Below are 9263 nucleotides of genomic sequence, written 5' to 3'. Positions count from 1 at the left end.
ACTTTGTTCTCTATATCTGTGGGTCTACTTCTTTTTTGTTATATTCATTAGTTTGCTGTATTTTTTTAGATTCTGCATATAAGCGATATCATACAGTATTTGTCTTTCTCTGTCTGAATTATTTCACTTAGTATAATGCCCTCCAAGTTCATCCATGCTGCTACAAATGGCAAAATTTCATTCTTTTTTATAGCTGTATAGGATTCCACTGTGCATATATACATATATATTATATCTTCTTTATCCAGTCATCTGTTAATGGACACTTAGGTTGTTTCCATATCCTGGCAATTGTAAATAATGCTGCTCTGAACATTGGGGTGCATGTATCTTTTCAAATTAGCATTTTTGCCTTTTTTGGATATATATGGAATAGGCATAGAATTGCTGAGACCAGTCATCTTGATGGCTGGGTGACCATATGGTCACACACAGGGAATAGTATGCATCAATCTTCTATACAGATACACAGTGACTCCCCCACTGGTGCCTGGAATGTCATAGTTTTTGGAGCTTCATGGACAGGGTTGGTGTAGGAAGGCTTGAATGACCCTATGCTGACTAATATCTCTCTCTAAGAGTTTATTATTATTAGTAGGGTAGGAACCTTGGGCGGATGAGGATAAAGACTTGATGAGTCTTGGACCATTATGGAACTATATGGATTATAAGGGGGTTAATCACAGGTAGGTCCTCAAACACACTTGATTTCAGTGACTGTAACTTTTAGACACCAACCAAATCCTTAGTTCTACGAACTACTTTAATATCGGTTGGTCAGATGTCTTTGAATTTCTTTGCTTGGCTGCTTGCCTTCCCGGCAGTCTTCTCTCCGGGAAACTTCCTACCAAAAGGGTGAACCAAGCTCTTTAAAGTAGCTTTTCCTTAAGTCTGTAGAGAAATTACCCCCTCACCCACCCATGATAGCTTGTAAGTCTCTAAAATCATAATGCTCAGTTCAGCCAAGCATGGCTCTGTAAGAATCCATGCAGGGGAGGGGGCGTATGGGTGGTGGGCTGGTGGAACCTTCTTGAAAAAGTCCAGTCAAAGATGCTGCACCTGATGTTAGAAAAAGGCATAATTTTTGTCCTCCCAAGAGGACGAGAGATCAGAAGCCATGGACTTGGAGTGGTTGCTTTTGCTCATGTTGGTTGAAAGATTATGTAATTGCTGCCTCCTTTGTGATTTATCTGAGAGAAAAACAAACACAATCCAAAGGCAGCCCCGTGACCTGGTGACATTAGAACCAGACAGATTTTCAGAGGAACAAAATTTAAGCCGCAGCTGTAGATAGATCAGAAGAAAAGCACACACAGCCATCCTGACCCCCCAACACACTCACAGCTGATCAATGGAAAGCCGTACATTGGTGCCACCTTCTCTTCGGCACATCTACGGATTCCTGGCTTTCAGATGGAATGCTCGCCAAAAAGGAAACAACGGGTGAGGGGAAACACACGCGCACCCGTTTCTGTCGGGGCGGGAGGGATGTGTGTGGGTGGGGAGAACGAGAGTGTGAAATCAAAAGGATGATTAACAGAATTTGAGAAAGAAAACGACTTCTTCCACCCATTTAACACCCACATTAATCCACTTGGATGATCAAATACAAAAGACAAAGAGAATTACAACCTTTTCCAGGCCAAGGAAGGATGATTATTCAGAGGAAAATCTTGGCAAAATGAGGAATAAACCAAGCAAAAAGAAAGGGAGAGAGAGAAACACACACACACACACACACACACACACACACACAGAAACAGAGAGATATGGAAGGAAAAAAGCCAACAGTGAGGCCGTAGTATTTGGGCAGGCTTTGTACATTTCACCGCCTCTCAGTTTTAAAGTGAAAAACAGAAAGAAAAAAAAAAAGTCAAACGCTTGATATGAACCAATAATGGAAAACTGATCTCGCCTTCACAGCGGCTCCGGACCGTTTCCCGGTAGAAGTTGCAGAGGGCACCCGAGGAAAGGCGAATTCTCAAGGTGGTACGTTACGAGTGGGGCATCTCCTACCATCCATACAAACTGCTCCTATTTAAGTGCCAGGTTTTATTTTTAAAAGCTCTGCCGTACCCCTGATAGAAGGAGGGGGTGGACGTGAGAAGAGGTAACGTGTGAACAAGGTCAGAAGCAGAAAGCAAAAGGGAGGAAAAAGAAGAAAAGAGGGTATGTCCAATTTCCTTGGGAAGCATATTGTATTGTTCGGCTTGCCTGGCTCTGTTCCAAGGGCTCAAATGAAGTGAATTTCTCTTATTGAATTCCATCCAGAGATATCATAACCTCAGAAGGCTACCATTACCCAGAGGGCTTCAGATGGAACCATTTGTGCGTGACTCTTGAAATGCAGGGCGTCACAATTGTCATTTGACATCGCGGGGACCGTCAGGCCAGCTCCTTTCAGGGTAGGGGAATTGTTGACATAATCTGGCCCCTGGTCCCCTTCAGAGGGACCCGTCTCTCTCTGTTTCTCAGGCTTTTTTACTCAGCAGGTACAGCAGCAAGAAGACTGGGGAGTTTTACAGAAACTAACAAGAACAACAACAGCAAAAACTAGGCTCAGGCTGATTTAAACATCAAACGTAGGTGGGATACGGGGTCATAGGTCACTGTACGGACCTTCCAGGTCCTCGGGACTAAGTTTATCTTTTTAACCAAAATAGGCAATGAAAATATTACAAAACCCCACAAAATTAGTAGGAACTCAAACACAGGGGAAATAAAGATACTAAAAGAAGGGCAAAGGCTTTGGGAAGTGGGGGAAAATCAAAGCTGACTTTCTGGTTCGTATGGATATTTTTTTTCTTCTTTTGAGCCAGCACAGCAAAGAGGCATACGCGGTGATAGGTTACAGTGGCTCTTCAAATGTTTTGTACTCCGTCCCCCTTTCCTCCTGTTTCTCCATTCCCTTCTTCCTCTTTAACTAACCCCCTCCATTCACTGCAGCCTGTATTCCTTCTTCTGTTTCTCCCCTCCTTTCAGCCTTAAGTAGTGGGAGTTGCTTCCTGAAGCTTAGCCCTGATAATAAACCTCTTGTGCGGTGACTCCATTTATTCTTAGATACACACAACCTGTTTTGAATGGGACCATGGAGAGAAACTCAAATAGAATTAACCACTCTTTTCAGAAGTTGCTGAATACAAGCTTTGGTGCTCAAAATCAGGCTTCAGTGACTGGGTTCTTTTGAACAACGTGCAAAGGAATTCAGAATAATAAGTGTAACAAGATGGAGAAAATTTTTATTCACCCGTATTCTGGACGAAAGCGCTGTATGCATTTGGGAGAATCACTTTGATAAACCACTTTGGCTGGGGATTAAGCCCCCAAAGGATGCTTGAGTCACAAAAGACTGTCACTCGACTGCCCTGGGAGGAGGGTGGATCCTGTTACTAGGGGAGTCCTTTGTTTTGCTGAATTCAGTGATGAGTTTGGTAAGCTGGTGTAGAAGAGGAGGAGGAGGAGGGAAGAGCTGGAGGCCTGAGAGAAGAGGAAGTTCAAGTTTCAGGATGTTGAGGGGAGAGAATCTGCGAAAAGGAGAGAGGAGAGGCAAAAGAGAAACCAACCCCAAGGTATTCATAGCTAAGGTGGGTGGGGGTGGGGGACTATGTTTGTTTAACCTTTTAACATAAAATTTTGAAACATATTCAAAAGTGGACAGAATAATATAAGGAACCCCCCAGGTGCCCACCATCGCCACACATGGCCAATTTCTTTTTCATCTGTATCTTCAATGTCCTTCCTCCTTCCTCTTTTTATTTTGAAGCAAATCCAAGGGGAATTTGGAAAGAAAGATGTATTTAATGGGAACTGTGACACGGCTTGCTGGAGTGTGTTCTGCCTCTTGTACGTTCTTCCCTAGCGTGTGCCGTGGTCACAAATGCTTATGTGGGTGGATTCATCTTTGAGGAAACCAAGGACATGCTGTTCTGCATCAGGGTTTAAGCAAAGGGAAAACAGTCACAACACATGTGGACTCAGAACCTGGGTAACGAGGATTCAGCCGAGAGATCCAAGTTACATAAATATTACAGATTTTAGCTAAACAGAAAAATGTGGTTTAAAAGACAAAATGTTAAAATATCTGTCTACAAGAGCCTTTGGAAATTTTCTGCTCTCCACAAGTTTATGTTTTTGATTGATGATTGATTGATTGATTGATTGCTGTAGAGTTGATTATGTTATGTTAGTTTCTGGTGTATAGCATAGTGAAGTGATTCAGTTATACATATATATTTTTTTCATAATAGATTTTTTTTTTGTACAAGATATTGAATATAGTTCCCTGTGCCATACAGCAGGACTTTGTTGTTTATCTATTTTATATACAGTAGTTTGCATCTGCTAATCCCAAACTCCTCAGTTCCCCGGTATCTACTGGTTAGGATTCAGTGCTCTCTCTCCACAATTTTAGACATACTTTCAATGGTCTATTTACTTAATGACATGGCTTGATGATGTACAAAGGACACTTGACTGAGAGTTAGATTCTTTTATCACTTTGTTATGAAATATTGGGCAAATTGCCTATCTATTGTTGGGTCCATTTTTGATTCATATCTGCCTTAATTCCCAGTGATGTTTGGATGATCAAATTTGGGAAATGCAGGTAAAAATGTTTTTAAAATATGGTGCTTTGTCAATATGGGCTATAGTGTAAATGTTACTGAAAAAGGCAGGCCATGATTCTCCCATCAGTACTTGAGGCCAAAAAGACTTCCTCTTTTAGTTTCTCTTAATAAAGGATTCATATTGTAGGATCTGACGTCTTATCAAAAGAGTTTATAGCTATACTCTTGGCTTTATCTTTAGACCGTGCTTTCTTGATCTTTGCTCAGAAGCCATTTCTTAATTTTAGCATTGTTTGACATCTGCAGAGGCTGGGGATATTCAAAACCAACAAATCGTGGTACCTTTCAATTGAACGATTCTTTTAGTCTATTCTTTTCTTTTGCATTTTACTAGAAGCAACAAAATAGAAACCAGATGACACCTTCAACATTCTGGCTGAAAATCTTCTCAGCTAGATCATCCATTTCATTAGTTACATGTTCTACTTTCCACGTTACTGCAGGTGACAGCGTTTTGCTAAATTTTCTACTGCTGTGTAACAAGGATCCCCTTTCCTCCAGTTTCCGAAAAGAGGTTCTTCATTTTCCTCACCAGTGGCCTCCTCAAAGTCCAGAGTTGTTCAAACAGTGTATTCAAGCTCTCACTAACTGTCCAATTCAAATCCTATAGCTTTGTAGCTTCTGCCCACTACCCGGTTACAGAGTCATTTCCATATTTTAGGTTTTTGTTACAGCCAAACTCCACTTCGAGGTACCAAGATATGTATTAGTTATCTAATGCTGAGCAACAAATCTTCAAATGCAGCATCTTAAAATAATAAACTTTACTTCTCTCATAGTTCCTGTGGGTCAGGATGTTTGAGTTTAGATTATAGAGTCAATTCTCTCCCTGCCACCTCCTTTTTTTTTTTTTTTTTTTTTAAATATGGTACTGAAGGTGCTGAAACGGGTAACTCTTCCTGGCTATATCTGGAGGGCACCGGAAGAGAAGCATCTAGAATGTCGACCTCAAGACTCAGAGTCCCATTCTCCTCTCACCCCCTGCTATGCTTTCTTTCAGGAGGACCAGCTCTGAGCCCCAGTCAGAGCTTGGGGCTCTGTGTAACAGAGTCCTGCTCAGGGAGTATGTTCTCTCAGCCTTGGTGTTTTTAGTGCTTCTCTGATTTCCAGTTTAGCATTTTGTTGAATTAATGGAGCTCACAGATGTTTGGCAGGAGAAATTAATCAGCTATTAATCACCAAAGGGCTTCCCTGGAGCTTTTCTGGAATGAAAATATCTCTGTTGTAATTGAAATCATAGTTGCTTCCTGAACTTGGGTGGAGGGAAGGGCCAGAGTTAGACAGGGTGGGTCTCCTGCTGGGGAGGTTTGGCAGACATACCTCGGGGGCTTCTTTGTTTGTTCTGCTGCTGTTAGTAAGAAGAATGCAGCTGTTATTTTCCAGAGCTCATCAGGGTCTAAAGAAGTCAAGGAGAGGAGAAAAAGGTGGGTCACGTGATGTGCTGTGAGGAACCACACACTGGGCACTCCCAACGGCTCTAGTCCCAGCTCTGTGTCTAGGCGGCCCTGCCACGCCGGCCAGATGGCTTAACTTCTTGGCACTCAATGCTCTTACCTTTGAAAATCAGCCATTTTGACCAAAATCCCACTTTGGGATTTCCAAAACCTGTTCTGTAGAACGCATGGCCCAATGGATGCTTTTGTGAACAAAGAATTTCTGGTCAAATGAGTTCAGAAACTCTATACACTACGTAAGCCTCTTGGAGATTCACGACAGATACCAGGATAGTTAAAAGAGTGAAAATGTGGTCAAATAACAAAATAAAACGAAGCAAAGAAACATTTTGAACCCAGCGCATGCCCAAATATTTTTGGATCACAGAACCCTTTGTTGGGTAAATATCTAGAAAAACTAGTAGAATGTGTTCCTAACTCTGATGTCTGTCTGATTTTCTGGTTTCTGAGTCAATTCCATTACTAGCTTTAGATTTTTCTCCTGGAAACATTCTTGTGCAATAAACTCCATCACCAATCCACCTGCCTCTCAACCGTAAGCCAAGACTCACATCTGATTTTGCAAACCTCTCCTTGACCCTACTGCTGACCTATGGTGATGGAAGGTTCTGGTCTATTCAATTCTACCATCCACGTCTCCCCATGGGAACAGAAGACCATGTGGGCCAGGGACACTTTCTACTGTATAAAAATGAGAATGTAATTTATGAAAGTTGGATATAAAGAGCATTTGAAAAGTTAGTGACATGACTTTTGAGGATCGAATTCGGATTTTGAAATGACAACCTCATCTTGTGAATTCACCGTTTAATTCAAGACACAGTTACTGCTCTAACTCTACCATCCCACAAAGAGAACCCGTGTATTTCGGGGAGTTAGCATGATATTAGGCATTCGGGGGTCTTATTCTTTTCTTTTAGCTATGACTTGTCATCCTGGAATTTATTGTTTCAATCCAAAGCAATACTGTACGTTTGCAGGGGCAATATACCTTTTTAGACCGGAATGTTAATTACTAGAATGGGGCAGCAATCTATGTAACTGTTAAGTCCTATTAGTCATGTTAGAGACCATTGATTTTGTAAGAAATTAGTTAAAACCATAGAGATCCATGTGAAGTCAAACTAACCAGTGGCTCACCTTCCTGGCTACCTTTCATGATGAATTTTAGGATGAGAATTCTCGTGGAGGAGAAAAGATGAAGGAATCACTCAACCCTTAGGTAACAATATCTGGTTACTAATTTTGATTCCAGCCAGTTCTGAGTCATATATAGTTCCTGATAAAATATGGTAGAGCTGGATGTCCCGTCCCTTTTGATAAAGAAAAGCCTGTTCGATTATAGGCATAAAATCTACCTACGCAGGCACCATCACCAGTTCATATTCTTAAGCTAAATTTACTATTTACTTTGTTCTACATACCGAGAAATAAAACTGGTGACTGTACCATCAAACCATCAAGCGATTATCTATTAACCAAACAGAACCCCCCCAACTTCACACTCACATCTCTTCTGCTGCTTGGAGACGTTTGGTTTTGGTGGCTTTCCTGAGTCAATAGAACTTTTTGAGCCCGTCGCCCTAGTGCATACTCCTGAGCCCAAGTTGATGTCAGGCGCCGACACAATCACATGATAATACTTTTCAACACTGGTGGAACTGTAGGGGTTGACAAACTTCCTTCTACCCGCTTCGTTTCTGTGACTGGCCTAGAAGTTAAACCGACATAAGAGAAAGAAACAAGAGGAAAGTGTACAAATGTGTTTAATGTGTTTACATGTACATGGCATTCTTCAGAAGGAAAATTAAGGCCTGAAGAAGCTGTCAGGCTTCCTAGTGAGTGATAAATTATGGGGATGTGACAAGACAAAGGGGTCTGGGCTAGCGGCAGTAAATTTGGGATAGTGACAAGAAAATACATGGGGACAACTGGTGAAAGATACCAGTTGTTTCAGTAGGTTTTTTGGTAGATCCATTTTGGCACGGACTCCCAGTCTCTGGTGGTAAGAATGTTCTTCTCTGGGGGAGGGTATAGTGCAAGGGTAGAGTGCATGCTTGGCACTGCACAAATTCAATCTCCAGTACCTCCATTTACACAAATAAACCTAATTACCCACGCCCCACCCTCAAAATAATGTTCTTCTTTTTTTGGTACAGGGAGCACCTTTCCATGGGAAATGGTACGACCTGCTTTTTGGTAGAAAGGGGAAGTCACTGAGCCATTTCTGCATCTGCCATTTCTCCAGTGCCTCAAAATAATCAGTACACCAAAGTGGCATATTTTGGGGTTGCATGTTCTGGACCCCTTCAAAATCCTGTTAGACGCCACGCAATACCTTAACTCATTTCACCTGGACTGTCCACTTGAGCTCTGCAGAAATCCCTGAATTGTCCGTATGGATTCTTGCCACAGTTTTTCCATCTTCATGAGACTCTGTGTCATGGTGTCAAATAAAGGAGTTGGGCCAGATGGTCTCTGTGTTTCCTCGTAGCTCTGACATTCTCTGACTCTGAGAAAAGGAAATACCGAAAACTACTTTATTTTCATCTCCAGAGACTAGGTAAGAAATTGACCGTAATGTGGTAACATAAATGATTAAAACTTCTCTTGAAAACAGCTATTTCAAAGTCCTCTTGTCTCATCGCTCTGTCTCAAGCATCCATTGGAAATGGTCTTGCCCTTGTATTTCTTATAGCAAAGTTGTCCCCGTTATCAAGGGCCCTGGTATAGTGCCACATGTGGGTTCAAATTCCATCTCACTGGCTGTGTGACTTAAGACTGGTTACTTAACCTATCTGAATCTCAGTTTCCTCCTTTGTAGGGGGAAGTGGACATTTGTGGCATTTGCCTCCCAGGGTAGCTGGGAGGAGTAAATGAGCTAATCTATGCAAAGAGCCCAGCAGAGTGCTTGGCACAGTGATGCTCAGTATACCCGCCCCCAACTCAGCTTCTGGTCAAAAGACTTTTTTTATTCGAGGCTGGTCAGTGCCAAGCACATATCATTGGGGTGGTGGTGCTATCAGAAAAGTCTTTCTTCCAAACCTGGGATTAGATGAACCATTTATTCCACCAAGGGGGCGCAGAGAAGTGGAGGGTCGAAGGACCTCCGCTTATATGGACCACTGAAACAGGAAGGAAGGGGGCTGGGCACAGCCATTAAAAGAATGACACAGCCATT

At 42.1% G+C, this 9263-nt stretch overlaps 1 long non-coding RNA gene across 1 annotated transcript; it reads left to right on the top strand.

Moving 5' to 3' along the window:
- Positions 1 to 1253: 1253 nt before the first annotated feature.
- Positions 1254 to 8624, top strand: LOC116669017. Its single transcript, XR_004326389.1, has 3 exons — positions 1254 to 1443; positions 1924 to 1989; positions 8242 to 8624. It is a non-coding gene; the product is annotated as an uncharacterized LOC116669017 (long non-coding RNA).
- The last annotated feature ends 639 nt before the right edge of the window (positions 8625 to 9263 follow it).

This window comes from Camelus ferus, chromosome 15 (genome assembly GCF_009834535.1).
Source record: "Camelus ferus isolate YT-003-E chromosome 15, BCGSAC_Cfer_1.0, whole genome shotgun sequence".
Lineage (NCBI taxonomy): Eukaryota > Metazoa > Chordata > Mammalia > Artiodactyla > Camelidae > Camelus > Camelus ferus.
The sequence above is the reverse complement of the archived record's forward strand: the minus strand, read 5'-3'. Positions and strand labels throughout refer to the sequence as shown.